The sequence below is a fragment of the Podarcis cretensis genome (assembly GCF_951804945.1).
Source record: "Podarcis cretensis genome assembly, chromosome: 10".
NCBI classification, from domain to species: Eukaryota; Metazoa; Chordata; class Lepidosauria; order Squamata; family Lacertidae; genus Podarcis; species Podarcis cretensis.
In genome coordinates, this window is record NC_137179.1 from 13,767,733 (window position 1) to 13,783,877 (window position 16,145).

At 43.7% G+C, this 16,145-nt stretch overlaps 1 protein-coding gene across 3 annotated transcripts in view; it reads right to left on the minus strand.

Moving 5' to 3' along the window:
• Positions 1–16,145, minus strand: part of SOX5 (SRY-box transcription factor 5) — a 775,029-nt gene that overhangs the window by 618,807 nt on the left and 140,077 nt on the right. For all 3 annotated transcript variants that reach the window (XM_079992440.1, XM_079992438.1, XM_079992439.1), the window contains exon 2: positions 748–927. The gene's annotated coding sequence lies outside the window, so the exon portion shown is untranslated. The remainder of the gene's footprint in view (positions 1–747; positions 928–16,145) is intronic.

Below are 16,145 nucleotides of genomic sequence, written 5' to 3' on the forward strand. Positions count from 1 at the left end.
ATGAGCACCGCAACCCCAGAGTCGTCCGCGACTGGACCTAACTGTCAGGGGTACCTTTACCTTTACCTGAGCATGTAAACAAGTTTGGCATACTTGTTTTTATTTTTTTCCTGAACTTATTTGCATATTGCTAATTGCTATAAACTGTTTCACATACACTGCTTAGAGGTTCTTTGCTTATGTGGTTGATGAGTTCCTCAAATAAACAAAAACTGGGTTTCAAGAGTCCATCTCAGTTACAAAGCCCACTGAGAGGCCTTGGCAAAACCTCTTGGGTAGGGTGCCATACATCTGGAGTTTCCTGGACCCAGCCAGTATTCGGGCCTCGTAAACAGTATCCGGGCAGAAATCACTGAAATGTCTGCGAAAATCTGGACGTATGGCAGCCCATTATGGAAGTGTAGATTTTGGCAAATTTCATCAAAAATAGCTCAAAAACTCTTTTTTTCTTTTGAGATTTTTGCCATATGGCAACCCTATCTCAGTGAATGTACGTTGCAAGGGTGTTGCAGATATGTAACACTGCTGGGAGGACAAGATCCAAAGGCAAGTTATCACCATCAGTCTTGTTCCATAATCTTTTACACCTTCTGCCCTTCAAATGTCATGTGTGACAGAAAACAAGAGGTTTGTTCCATACCACCAACCCAATAAAACGGAGGATCGTGCCTCAAAGCAGAATGTATCATTATATCAGAGTGGAAAACACAAATCATGGTCATATAGGAATTATTCAAGCGGAATCACCTTATCCAGTTTCTGCTTTTGCATTTTCATATCGAACACCTCTGCGATATGCGCCCTTCACAATATATGCAATGGGTTTGTTTGCGATGTCCTACCCAATAGCACCGAGCTGTAGGTTTTCCTATTCTTCAGAGTCTTCAAAGCACGGTAATGGGAACGGAGTCATTAGCAGGAAAAGGGCTAAAAAACAAAAAACAACAACATATCTGTGAGCATTTTGTATACATTTTGCCATCCCAAATCTTAGCCAAATAATCATATCAGTTCAGTCAGTTGCAGCGCCATTCTAACTATGTCTACTCAGAAGTAAGTCCTGCTAAATGACTCCCAGTTAAGCAGGATAAAGATTGATGCTTTAATTGATACAACCTGCATAAACACTGGATCTGAAGGAAAGAGCCTTTGCTTCGGAGATGATGTATTTGTGCGTCAGAACAATCATCAACTTACAGAGATTTTTTGAGTCTTTTATGATGGGGTTCGTCTGTATTTGGCAGGATTAGGGTGGATGTTTCAGTCCACCATCATTCCAAGTCTTCCTCTGGGAAGGAAACTTAGCAGCAGCCACAATTCCACCCCTGCTACTGTGCCACTAAAATGGCAGTCCCCCCCACCCCCGGTTTGCCAACTGAAAATGGGGTGTGAGTGTCAGGAACCTCCACACAACTGGGGATCTTGGCCAGTCAGGATCCTTGCTGATGTGGTGGAACTCTGGACTCATGGGGCCAGTAGTGTTAGAAACTCAGACATATAAGCTAGGCACCAAATGTCTCCTTAAACCAAGGTTGTGGTCACCAAAATGGAATGTCTAGTTGCCATTTTGGGGGCAAGTTGGCTCTAAAGCAGTGTTTCTCAACCTGTGGGTCCCCAGATGTTGTTGGACTGCAACTCCCATCATCCCTGACCACTGGTTATGCTGGCTAGGGATGATGGGAGTTGTAGTCCAACAACATCTGGGGACCCACAGGTTGAGAACCGCTGCTCTAAAGTCTTATCCCCCCCCCCAAATGATAGACTGGCTGTGATTGATTCTCAGTTAAACATCTGGTTAGTTCAGAACACAAACCTTGCGCTAGTTAAGAGCTTTGAGAACTGAAACAGGAAAAGTCACTTGATCCAGGCACAGTCAACATACCGTATTTTTTGCTCTATAAGACTCACTTTGTCCCTCCTAAAAAGTAAGGGGAAATGTGTGTGCGTCTTATGGAGCGAATGCAGGCTGTGCAGCTATCCCAGAAGCCAGAACAACAAGAGGGATTGCTGCTTTCACTGCACAGTGATCCCTCTTGCTGTTCTGGCTTCTGAGATTCAGAATATTTTTTTTTTCTTGTTTTCCTCATCCCAAAACTAGGTGTGTCTTGTGGTCTGGTGCATCTTACAGAACGAAAAACACGGTATATATTGGCCTATTTCGACCTCTTTTTCTTAAGGGTGACACGGAAGCATTCATAAAATAAGAACATTCTGCACAACTGTGAGCACGGCAGTGGGGTGGGGTAAGTGAAGACAAGCGACAACAATTAACAATAACGTTCACCGCTCCTGCTCAGGCTGCACGGAAAAGCATTTGGGTTTCTGAAATTCATTCCAACTGTGCAGATAAAATATTAAGGATAGAATTCTACAGGATGTGGCATTAATGTGTTAAAACAGTTAATTGGCGGAAATGACTGGCAGAATCCGAGACCAGGGAGAAGAGCTGGTGGAAGAAGACTGGAAGAAATTTAAAGACTATTTACAGAAACACTGTAAAATTATTGAATGTTAATGACGTTGGAATGAAATGAAGTGGTCTTAGCAATAAGATAAAATAGGGATATGTAAAAACGGATTGATATTAGATGAAAATTTGAAGTTATAAGATGTGAAGATAAAGACTTAAGAGTAAACAAAGAGGGTATGGATTTGCTGAACCAATTTGGAATTGGAATACAAAAAAGGGAGGTGTGAGGAAGCCATGAAAATAAGTAAAAGAGCGGTAAGATAATAGAAAGAGGGATTTATTTTTAACTGTTTTTATTTTTTCTTTTCTTTTCTGGTTTTGCATCTGTTTGTATTTTCTTTTTATTATTTTTGTAACTTTTTCCGTGTTGAAAAGCTAATAAATATTATTAAAAAAAATAAAAATAAAAAATAAAACAGTTAAGATCCAATGGTCCCCAGGCATGCACCTCCAGATGGTGGAGACGTCAGGCAGCATCCTGGCACCCTGGCATCTTCACTTGGTTGCAAGTGGCTGATAGCCAGGCGCTAAATGCGCCCGGTGCCTGGCTAATTTCAAACACTGCATGGGGCTTAAAGACCCCTTGCTCACCAACAAAGTATGGTATGCCTCTCGTCCATTTGCCAAGGAAAGACACAGGTCTCTTGGGACCAGATTTTGTGTGTTGTTTCCCCCATTAGTCTACATTGTGTGTCTAAGTTAAATAAAAGTTTGCGGTCATCTAAATGGCAGCCATCCTCTGAATTGCCAAAAATGTGTAGCAGCAAGTTTTGCTGCTGTTCAGTGCAGAGGAGGGAGAGGGGAGATTGCAATCTATTTCCCAACCTGAGTCATTTATCCCCTATTAGATAAAAGTATAATAGACTATACCAAAAGGGTCACTGGCCTTCCATTTAATGATATTGCCAGCACCAATCTACATTTTTTCTTTCTCCCGGCTGCATCCCACAACACAGAATAAATGGCTGATCTCTTCACAATAACAGCTGATTTCTATTTATTAAGCTAAAAAGGTCACCATTTTTTACGGCTAGGCCGCCCCGCACTATTGATAATTTTATGCATAAACAAATGGCAAATTTGTGCCACATAAATATGCATTAGCAATTACTTTTTCTCCGGGCAACGCTCACCGCATGCAAATGCGTCCCCCTGGTAGGGCTGGGTGGCTTTTGTTTTAGCTCTTGAATGGCCAAACAAAAGAGCACAATAATAATAATAATAATACACCGATTTTTTTTTAAAAAAAAATAAAAAATAAATGCCAATCAATAGGAAATGCTAATGCAAAGGTAAATGGCAAGAAACTTGCTTGAAAGGAAGAGAAGAAAGAAAAAGAGAAAAAGCAACAAACAAACGTAATGAAAGGCTGGGGGGGGGGAGTATTGCATATGGGTGGCTCTCAATTTTACACCTATTTCAACAATTAAAAAAGAAAGAAAGAGAGGGAAAAAAAGAAAATCCTGAAATGGCTAAATTGCTCTTGAAATGGTAACAGACAGACTGGCATTAAACCAGACACCAGATGGAGGAAGGAGAAAAATACATACAAGTTGAATAAACACCAAAGAGGACACAAGCGCACATAGGGGGGGTGAGGGAGAAAAAGGGAAAGGAAAAGGTTGGGGATGCATACGCAGAGTTTTGAAGGTAATTTATGCAGTTCTGGAGTTGTCACAGATCCATTCCTGTTTCTGGGTGTTTCATTTTTTTAAAAAAGTGGAAAATATAGCCAAGCATCAAGAAGTTGCTGTCTGAAAGGCAATTGACTTTATTGCAATTGATTGAGATGATTATCTGCATGCACTTGTTTAAAAGTTGTTTGTTTTTTAAAATCGATCAGCATCACACAAAAATAAAGTAAAAATGCAGTGGGACAGATTGGAAACAGTAAATCCATAATAACAGGGTCCAATGCGATGGCTCTGGGAAAAGCCAGGGCAAAATGATATATTCACAAGATGTCTGAAGCAACATCCTATTGGGGCCTTAGCTCTTGACACCTTGCCATGATATTTTAGGCAAACCAGCCCAAGTTGTAGGCAAGTGTGATGATGCTTCACTTGAAAGTAGAGGAGCTCCAGCTTCATTAATCTGTATGATGGGTGGAAAACCTCAAGTCTGAGGGCCAAAAAAGACCCCAGGGCCTCAGGACTCGCCTTCGCTCTATTTCCCTCCCTCACTAGATCCAGCAGGACTCCTCTTATTCTGGAACACGACCTGTCCCAGATTTCTAGGAGGACTTATTGGAATCTGCCATGGGTCCCACCAAGTTCTGGAAAGTCTTAGACCATGTAGGTTAAATCACAGAGCCTAGGACTTGCCGATCAGAAGGTCGGCAGTTCGAATCCCTGAGACGGGGTGAGCTCCCATTGTTCGGCCCCTGCTCCTGCCAACCTAGCAGTTCGAAAGCACGTCAAAGTGCAAGTAGATAAATAGGTACCGCTCCGGCGGGAAGGTAAACGCCGTTTCCGTGCGCTGCTCTGGTTTGCCAGAAGCGGCTTAGTCATGCTGGCCACATGACCCGGAAGCTGTACGCCGGCTCCCTCGGCCAGTAAAGCAAAATGAGTGCCGCAACCCCAGAGTCGGTCACGACTGCACCTAATGGTCAGGGTTCCCTTTACCTTTAATAAGGTACCCTAATTGACTGATTGTGATTTTATGTAAACTGTGTTACTTTCATTGTTGTTAGCCGCTCTGAGCCCGGCTTCGGCTGGGGAGGACAGGATATAAATAATTTTTTATTATTTTATTATTATTATTACCCAAGCACTGAGAGAGCATTGCAAATTCCAAAAGGATAGTCATTTAGCTTCTTGCAGCTAAATGAACAATGCATGCTGCGCCACTTAAACAACCATAGATAACATTGCATGACATACGAGCCAGTTCTTAGGGGCCAAGGCAGTTCCTGCCCCCATGCTTTGTTTTTTAGGGGACTGGGTCCCCCTCAGTCCTCAGAGGGTGTTCGGCTCTGCCCCAGGCTCCTCACAACTACACACATGATGTTGTGCACATGACATCAGGACAATGTGGGGGTTGCCTCCATCCACATGAGAAGATGGCGCCTCTGTTGCATGATAATAGCTTTTATAGATCACACCACCTCAAAACATCTTCCACTATGAAATTAGTTAACTGTTATTAATGTGTTCTTCCATTAAGGTGTTAAGGGCTCTTAGCTCACTCTCTAGATCTCAGTGAAGCCTATAGTTTTGTGCCAGACTCCAGATGCAGTTTGGGAAGTTGTCCAGAAATCCACTCCCAAAATTCAGAAGGCTGGGCTTCTCTCCCAGCCTTCACCAAATGCGACAATTAATGGAGGGTATCTGAAAAATAACACTGGCAAAGTGCTCACAAGACACTGTTTTAATCCCATATCCCTCTCTTTGAGTAGAAGAGATTGCTACTGAAGTCACATTATCTTCACCGCCAGCTCTAAATAGATCTGTCTTAAATAAATCTCAATATATTATGTAATTCTTCCATAAAGCTATAGACATGAGAACCAAGAATGCTGAGCCTCTCCACTCTCCTAGCCCAATATTCTCTCTATTGAAATATATAGACACCCGGAGGAGCCACAGATTCTGCTACCAAAACCTTTCAAAAAGGAAACAATCTCCCTATTGGCTGTAGCTTTCTGGTGGGGAATAATTAGAAGGAAAAAACAATGTGCCAAACTGATGCACAGCATTCACACAAATGTTAAATGCTGTTGAAAAATGCCTGTTTCTCAGAGCTTTGGGTACTTTTTTGCAAAAATATTGCCTTCATTCACTCTCGTGCTCAACTCCCTTCACTTGTTCTTTGTGATATCACTGCAGTGCCTACAGAGCATTGAGATGATATGCCATTCACTGCGTGGTCCCTGACTGGTTATGTGGAGTCATGACATCATTCTCTTAACTGTTTGAACCCTGATTGGCTGATCCATGAAAAAGAAGGCTGTAGCAACAAGGTGGGGCCCAGTGCCACAGTAGCAGCAGCAGCCAGCAAAGCAATGGGACAGGATGGAGTAGAAAGACAAAACCCGTCTAATCATTATTTTCCAGGAACACTTTCTACAACACTTGCTATTGTCTGTCCAAAGATCAAAACTAGAGAACATTTGGCACAGACCTGGAGACCTAACGGGAATGGAATCCGAGTCCACTATGTTTTAAAATTCTATTCTAATTTTTCCAGTTCAAAGTGACTAAAAGCAGAAGAAAACAAAAATAACTCAACACAACTTGTAAGTCCTCAGAGCATCGACGTATCGGCTGCTTCTCTGCTAACTGTCCGGCAGAGCGATGGCACTTAACAAATACTAATGGCTAACCATGGAGTCTAAAGCAACTGTGTGTCTTTCTATTGAAGCTTGTGAGAATAGCAAAGTGATGAATATGGGCTGTAGCTCAGTGGTTAGAGCATCTGCACTGCATGCAGAAAGTCCCAAGTTCAACCCCGCAAGGAAACGTAGGAGTGTCCCCTCTCTGAAAGCCTGGAGAGCTCCTGTCAGTCGGTGCAGACAACACTGTGCTACATGGCCCAGTGGGTCTGACTCAGAGCAAGGCAGCTTTCTGGGTTAGGTAAAGGTAAAGGGACCTCTGACCATTAGGTCCAGTCGTGGTCGACTCTGGGGTTGCGGTGCTCATCTCGCTTTATTGGCCAAGGGAGCCAGGGTACAGCTTCCGGGTCATGTGGCCAGCATGACTAAGCCACTTCTGGCGAACCAGAGCAGCGCATGGAAACGCCGTTTACCTTCCTGCTGGAGCGGTACCTATTTATCTACTTGCACTTTTGATGTGTTTTCGAACTGCTAGGTTGGCAGGAGCAGGGAATGAGCAACGGGAGCTCACCCCGTCACGGGGATTCGAACCGCCAACCTTCTGATCGGCAAGTCCTAGGCTCTGTGGTTTAACCCACAGCACCACCCACCTCCCTGCTTCCTTGGTTACTCATCTATAAAGAGGCTAAAGCTGTTGTCTGTTTTCTATGGCAGCATCTGAAGCATTCCAGAGGGTTAATACATCTCTTGGCACATTTAGCATGGTGTATTGTTAAATATGTCTTTGATCCCCAACAAAAAGAAAAGAAAAAAGAATGAATGCATAGGTCTCCCGAGGTCAATCAGAACAAGGAAAAAGAAAGGAAAAGGCATGGACAGGTACGCTAAAGAGAAATAATGTCAAATTGTTTGATTGTCACATTTCGCACGTATGTTCCCACAGCTGATCTGACTTCATTTAGCAGGGTTAGGCTCCCTGTAACAGGAGGGCAATTATGACTGCATGGTCCGCAACACAGGGAGGGCACTTAAACCAAGAGAAAGGCAAATCCATTGGCCAATGGATTATCTTGTTCACACCCAACTGAATGCAGTATTTAATTTTTCAACATTATTTTATTTTCTACGGCAATCGTGATGATTTAATAAATGCATTGCTTCGGAATGAAGAGCAGCAACAGGTGAAAGTGTTAGAGCAGGTTGAGAAACAGATCTTCCCCTGCATGCAATTAGATCTTACCACAGCATGTATTTTGTTATCTTGCGGATAGAAGCAGTCAAGGTTTTTGCCTTCAAGCTAAAGATCTGAAAAGGGGGAAGGGGGGGGGAGTGGCGGGAGGGATTTTATTTTTTATTTTTTTTGTTTTTGACATTGACAGCTTGTACGGAAGCAGTTTGGGGGCATAGCTGAATGTAAATCAGAAGGCAGGCTAGGAACACAATGATCGGCATTGTTATAGTTTGTCTCTGAACCTCCAGCTTCAATGCTACCCTGCATGTGTGGGTAAGAGTTCAAAAGAAATCAGTCTTTAGAAGTTGCCGAACCACTCTGCATTTCATTGCAGAATGGATTTCAACGTGCAGAATGGATTTCAACGTCCCCCCACTCCACCTCCTTACTTCAAAACTACAAGCCGTCCTAAGAGTTAAAAAAGTATTTTTTCTTATTCCCCATTCCAGCCTCTGGAGCTATTATTATTTGAAACAGTAATCCTACAGCAGACTGACAGAGCTGTCATTGATAGAGAGTCTAAATACAGTGTTTAGGTAGTCTTATATGCCACACATAAGCAGAGTGGGGGGAAACCCCAGACAAATAATTGATAATACAAATGCTGGCACATCTGCATGATTGACTCCCAAGACAATCACATTGTTCCCCAGATGGCTTCTGCAACAGGATAACTATGGCATGTTGCAAAAAGTTTCGACTCTCAGAACTGAAACAAATGGTACCCTTCCTTCCCCCACCATTTGTTAACAATAATCATCACATGTCAAAAACCCTTAACATAAGAAGAGCCCTATTGGATCAGGCCAATGTCCAATCCTGTTCTCACAGTGGCTGGCCAGAAACCTATGAAAGGCCACAAGCAGAACCTGAGTGCAGCAGCACTCTCCTCACTCGAAGTTCCCAGCAACTGATATTCAGAGTCATATTTCCTCCAGCTTCCTTTCCCTGCGGAAATCGCCATTCTCTGCCTCTTGGCCCACCACCAGATATTCAGAAGTGTGTCACTCTTAAATAAGGGAATTCACTTGGCACTCTAAATAGGGCGTTGGCTCAGTTGTAGAGCATGAACATCCCAGATCCAGTCCATGGGATCTCCTCGTAGGACTAGGAATGTTCCCAATCTGAATTCCTGGAGAACCCCTGCCAGGCAACGTAGGCCCACTGAGATGGAAAGTCCAAAGTTGGCGTTATATGTACACTTACTTGGGATCAAGCTTTATGGGACACGGTAGGACTTCCTTTGGAGTGCAGGGAATTGCACTGTGCGGGAAACGAGGTGAGAACCAAGCAGTTGAATTAAAGGTGAAATGCAAAAAAAGCAAAGTTGGCCTTTTCCCAGGGACCCCAGCACAGACTGCGTCCGATGAATGTGGACAACAGGAACACATGTCTCAGTCTTTGTACTAGAGCAAGTGTGTTTTTCTTTAAGCTAGGGATGGGGAGAAGATGGCCCCGCATCTTCTAGTAGCTCAGCAGGTCACCAAGAATCTCTTACTCCTAATTTTTCAACACTTACCTATGGCCCTTCCCCTGTAGCAGTGTTTCCCAAACTTTGGTCTCCAGCTGTTTTTTGACTACAAACCCCATCATCCCTAGCTAGCAAGACCCGTAGTCAGGGATGATGGGAACTGTAGTCTGAAAACAGCTGGAGATCCAAGTTTGGGAATGACCACTCCCCACATAAAACGGGGGGCGACCTTTGCGTGGACGCGCGCAGCCCCTGGATCTAGAGCGGCTCCATCAGCATAGGCTTGGCTTTGCCTTCCCTCAGGTGGGATACCTGGAGGTCTCCGCCTACCCCAGTCAGTTGTCCAATCCCACCTGGGGGAAGCGTTGCCAAGGAGATCAGGCCAGGTAGGGGAGGGATTACCTGCCCACACAATAGAGGGAGGATCTTACCTGGGAATCCTCACTTGGCTCCAGAGCTTCTCCCACCCTACCCACCCTCAGTTAATGCCTTATTTTGCAGGTTAACTTTTCTTCACAGCTATGCGGGCGCTGCTACATTAAGATTGCTGTCAAAGGGCCGGAAAGGAATTTCCCTGCATTGGCAGGTTTCGCCTTTCCCGTAGCAAAACGTCACAACTTTGGCGGTATCAGGCCTTGGGCGGAATCCTTTTGTCCATCTTCCTCTTTGCGGCGGCGATACCAGGGTTCCCCGTTAAAGGGGTTTCTGAAGGGAGGCTTTGACCATATGCCAAAAGGTCGTCATTGCTCTCCCCTGCGGCGGCGGCGTAACGGGGGCGGCTATCTCTGCTTGAACATATGCTCTCCAGAGCCAGCCCATCCCCCCCCCACACACACACTGGATAACCCTGGTGCTCCCTAGGTCCCCGGCTGGGGACTGGGGAGGGAGAACGCCTAATGCCTGAGCCAAGGTCTACCCACATTTGAAATTTAATAAAGTTGTGGCCAATTTAATCCCATAGCATGTTGTCTTGAGTTGTTATTCCACATGACGGGGGGGGGAGGCCGCTCGGGATCTGGGGACTCCGCCTGTCCATGCAAAGACTGCCCTATAGGCTTATAGACATTTTCAGCAGTCAAGAAGCAAAACCACGCTTGAAATTTGCTGAGGATACTTGGCTTGTGCAATACCTTACCAAAGAAATCTGTTTGCATGCATCAACAATGTTGCTTATTATGGAAAGTTCTGCTTTCATCAGCAAGGAATATACCCCCACTCTGCTTTGTTGTAAAAGCCTCAAAATAGCATCCCACGGAAGGCGGGGCGGGGGGACTCAGAAAATTACCAGTTCTACATTTCTGTCTTTCCCCCTTGCTGATGACTTTTGCCCGAATCCTTAACATTAATATCAAATGTTATGCTCGAAGCCGGGAAATGGGGAAAGCACTTTTCTTCTTCTCCTTCTTCCTGAGAAAGCTTTTAAATGCCTCATTTCCATCTCCTTAGCTGGTACGAGACTATTTCATAAGGAAATCAGAACACCTCCAAGCAACAGCTGATGAAAGTGTCCAGCGTTGAATTAGCTCACCAGCCTCAATCAGAAATGGCATAGAAGCAAACTCCATTTCTGGAAGGTAGCCCATAATAGCAGGCATAGGGCAGGTTTGACTGAAACTCCTCTTTACTAAACTTTGCTGCACCTAATGTTTCCAGGATCAGTGGCTATGTTTTTTCCCATTTTTTTTTATTGGCAGATTCTTCTCACGGGGACAGAATGATGTTCATCTCAGAGTTGTGCTTACGTGCTGATTTCAGGGGCCTTTGGCGGGTCAGCAAGAGTCAAGCTGGACTTGTTTTCAGGCTGACGACTGCCTCTTCGATGAGAGAGACTCCCAGCCCTCCCAGCAGATGTCAAGGCAATAATAATAATAATAATAATAATAATAATAATAAATTTTATTTATATCCCCCCTTCCCCAGCCGAAGCCGGGCTCAGAGCGGCTAACAACAGTAAAAGGATAAAGCATTCTAAAATCATTTCATTTTAAAATTAATAATAATAATAAATTTTATTTATATCAATAAACAACTATTTTACTTTTAACAGACAACCGAAGGCAGCCCTGTTTAGGGAAGTTTTTAATGTCTGATGCTGTATTGTTTTTAATGTTCAGTTGGGAGCCACCCAGAGTGGGTGGGGTATAAATAATTTATTATTATTATTATTATTATTATTATTATTATTATTATTATTACTATTATTATTATTATCTACAGTATTGTTTTCCTCAAATTGGGTCTAAAGGTACAGTGGTACCTCGCAAGACGAATGCCTCGAAAGACGAAAAACTCGCAAAATGAAAGAGTTTTTCGTTTTTTGAGTTGCTTCGCAAGGCGGATTTCCCTATGGGCTTGCTTCGCAAGACGAAAACGTCTTGCAAGTTTGTTTCCTTTGTCTTGCAAGTTTGTTTCCTTTTTCTTAAAACCGTGCATTCACTTCGAGGAGCAACTCATAGCACGCGATGTGGTAGCCTTTTTTGAGGTTTTTGAAGACTTTGGTGATTTTTGAAGCTTTTCCAAAGTCCGTGCTTCGCAAGACGAAAAAATCGCAAGACGAAAAAACTCGCGGAACGAATTAATTTCGTCTTGCGAGCCACCACTGTAAAGGTAAAGGGACCCCTGACCATTAGGTCCAGTCACAGACGACTCTGGGGTTGTGGCGCTCATCTCGCTTTACTGACCGAGGGAGCCGGTGTTTGTCCGCAGACAGCTTCCAGGTCATGTGGTCAGCATGACTAAGCCACTTCTGGCGAACCAGAGCAGTGCACGGAAACGCCGTTTACCTTCCCGCCAGAGTGGTACCTATTGATCTACTTGCACTTTGACGTGCTTTCGAACTGCTAGGTTGGCAGGAGCTGGGACTGAGCAACGGGAGCTCACCCCATCGCAGGGATTCCAACCGCTGACCTTCTCAGCAAGCCCTAGGCTCTGTGGTTTAACCCACAACGCCAACCGCGTCCCCAAATTGGATCTACGAGACTCATTTTTAAAAAAGGAATGTGGACTGAACTTGCTTCTTGGGCCCCTCCAGGATTAGGGGCCCCAAAGCTCAAACTTCTATTAGTTTCATAATAGATCTGCCCCTGCAGGAGCCTATGAGTCAGTATAAATTCTTCATGCCGGGGGCTGCTTGAAGTTTGCAGGGAAAGGCAGTTGGAAGAAAGAAGCCTCTGATTTGCTGAGAACTGCGAGTGAGGAGAGTGCTGTTGCACTCAGGTTGTGCTTGTGTTTGGCCACAATGAGAAAAGAATGCTGGACTCCATGGCGGATTTGGGGAGTGTGACTGGTTTGCCTGCACAGGGCGCTGAGCTGAGAGGGTGTCACAGGGGGGCACTGCAACAAGTACAAACAATGGAAAATGAAAGGCAGAGGGGCGCAGAATTGTGGTGTTGCATATTCTCCCCCACCCTGTCCCACCAAACCACCTCAAACCTCATATTTACAAGACTGCCTCTCCTGGTATGTCCCGCAGAGGACATTAAGGTCCATCAATAATTATAGTTTAGAGGTCCCGGGCCCTAAGGAAGTCAGATTATCCTCCACCAGGGCCAGGGCCTTCTCAGTGATGGCTCCGACCTGGTGGAATGCTCTGTCCCATGAGACCAGGGCCCTGCAGGATTTAACCTCCTTCTGCAGGGCCTGTAGAGCTATTCCACCTGGCTTTCAATTTGAACTTAGCCTGATCTTTTATTCCCCTTCCTTCCCTCCCCCTCCCCTTTTTATGAAGATTACCCACTCTGGGATCCCACAGCTAATTCTCCCCTGGCCTCCTCACTAGCCCAAACAGGACTAATTTGGCCAGCTAGCCCTGGGGATCATCTAATATTTATTAGATGGATTTCCCCCCTAAATTGATTTTTGAATTCTGAATTTATTGTTATTCACGCTTTATACTGTATTTTATGCTGTTTTTTGTTGCATCAATTAAGTGTTTTAAATTTGTTTTTAGCTGTCCTGAGCCCGGTTTTCTGAACTGGGAAGAGCGTGGTATAAAAAAATTCTTATTCTTATTCTTATTCTTATTCTTATTCTTATATTCTTATTCTTATTCTTATTCTTATTCTTATTCTTATTCTTATTCTTATTATTATAACATACTAATTAAAACTTTAGCCATGTGCTAAAACCAAAAGATGATCTAATCAAGGAGAATTCTAGGGAAGCTCAAAAACGGAGGAAGACAATGAAACCATTCCCATTCTTTGTTCCAGGTTTCCGTGAATTAGAGAGCTGTACTGCTCCAGTTGATAGGGGTTCTATCCTTACTACAGCTTTAGTATAGATCCAAGGTCACGAGAGCATTAAGTGCCACTTTTGAGTTGTCAAATCATTTTGTGTTGATACTCCCAGGCATTTTAAACTGCTACGGCTAATATCCATTGATCAACCTACCTCCCATGTATTACTTGTGTATTACTTATTCAAAAGCCATTTAAGTTAGTGGCTCCCTGTAATGTTTGGCAGTGTTGGAAAAAAAGGAAATTTTAACTAATTACACACTAGAATAGAGTGATATTGTTTGGGGTTTGTAACTCAATAAACATTGAGCCAAATCAGGATTTAATGTCCTATTTTCATAATGTTGGCCTATTTGTTCTCATTACAGTTAAGCACTAGATTTTTTTTGGCTTCGTCTGCTAAAGCATCAATGGATCTTTGTGGATTACAATTGGATTTACTGAACATCCCAAACTGTAAACAAGCAGCCTGGATTATAAACGAGAGAGCAAGGTAGCAAATATGTTTTATCATTCCCTCCCTCATATACCGTTACGTTATTACGCTCATCTAGTTTATTTATGTGGCCGCATGAGGCTGAAGTACTCCATTAAATGTACAGAGTCATTCCAAAGGTATTAAATCAGGATCAGTGCTTTATGCCGCTAAAGTTAAGTGTCTCCGTGTCGAGAGCCCTGGTGTGACGGTGCCAGGCATAAGTCGCTCACAACTAGTATGGAGTCAAAATGGGGTGCCAGTTTCGTTAAAAACTTTGTAAGCGCCTTTTGTCCATTTGGGGAGAGTCATTATAAAAGGGCTGAGAAATCTTGATACTTAAAGTGATCCCTGTAAACAGTACATGAGGCATTGTCCACATTCTAATGCCATTCATTTATTATCTGTGGTGTCTGAATTATTAAATAATAATGACAATGGCAATGACAGTACAGTGGTACCTCTGGTTGCGAACAGGATCCGTTCCGGAGGCCCGTTCGCAACATGAATTAATGCAACCCATGGTGGCACATCTGCGCACTCACAGGTTGCGATTTGCCACTTTGGCGTATGCACGAGACGTCATTTTGCATGTCTGCGCATGCGCGAGTGGCGAAACCCAGAAGTAACCCTTTCCGGTACTTCCAGATCGCCGCAGGATGCAACCTGAAAAAACGTATCATGAAGCAAACATAACATGAGGTATTACTGTTATAATATACCACCCATCTGGCTGGGTGGCTTCCAAGACATATAAAAACATAATATAACATCAAACATTAAAAAATTTCCCGATACAGGGCTGCCTTCTGATGTCTTCTAAAATTTGCATAGTTCTTTATCTCTTCGACATTTGATGGGAGGGCATTCTACAGGGTGGGCGTCACTGTCTTATTCCCTGTAATCTCACTTCTCATAGTGAGGGAACTGCTGGAAGGCCCTCAGAGCTTGGTCTCAGTGTCTGGTCTGAACAATGGGCATGAAGACACTCCTTCAAGTATACAGTGCTAGATCTGACAGGCTATAAAGCACCTGGATGTCATCACAACCATTATGTGTTTCCTGACTTTCCAGTCTCACTCAAGGAAGAGTGAAAAAATGACCAGAAGGTTTGTGTGTGTTTCAGAGCATGGATTACCACATTTCTTGGATTTCTCTACTTTTCAGGCAAATGCGAAATCTGAGAAATGTTCGGCTCAGCACTAGTGAAAACCCTTTGATTCTCAGTCCTTCACATCTGTTGACCATGCAAAGCACATGCACAACCCCACAAGTGACAGAACTCCTGGGATATTGCATTGATTCAGTATGCAGTTGGTTACATAGCAAACTCAAGTATAAGCAATCCAACCAGTCACTTGTGATACAATGCAACACTTTTCGAAATTCCAATATAGTGGCATGTAATCCACGAAATAGCCTTTATAACAGCACCAAAGGTGGACAATGTATTTATTAAGGGTGATATCTAGTGTTGGTCATACTCAGAGAAGGTCCATTGGAATAAAGAGGTTGAAGTAACTTCATTTATTTCCATGGGACTACTCAGATGCTATCTTAATTGGAGATCACCGACGTTTTACATGCCCCTTGATATAAAAATACACCTCAAAGTGGCTTACATAAAATATAATTTGTTACAAAGCAACAAAAATTGGCATAAGAATTTGTTTTCCAAAGCTACATGAAAACAAGAGAAATCATGGAGCTTGATAGCTTAGTTGGTTAAAGCATGGTGCTGACCGTTAAAGCCCTAAACGGCCTCAGCCCAGTATACCTGAAGGAGCGTCTCCACCGCCATCGTCCAGCCTGGACACTGAGGTCCAGCTCTGAGGGCCTTCTGGCGGTTCCCTCACTGCGAGAAGTGAAGCTACAGGGAACCAGGCAGAGGGCCTTCTCAGTAGTGGCGCCCGCCCTGTGGAATGCCCTCCCATCAGATGTCAAAGAAATAAACAACTATTTGACTTTTAGAAGACATCTGAAGGCA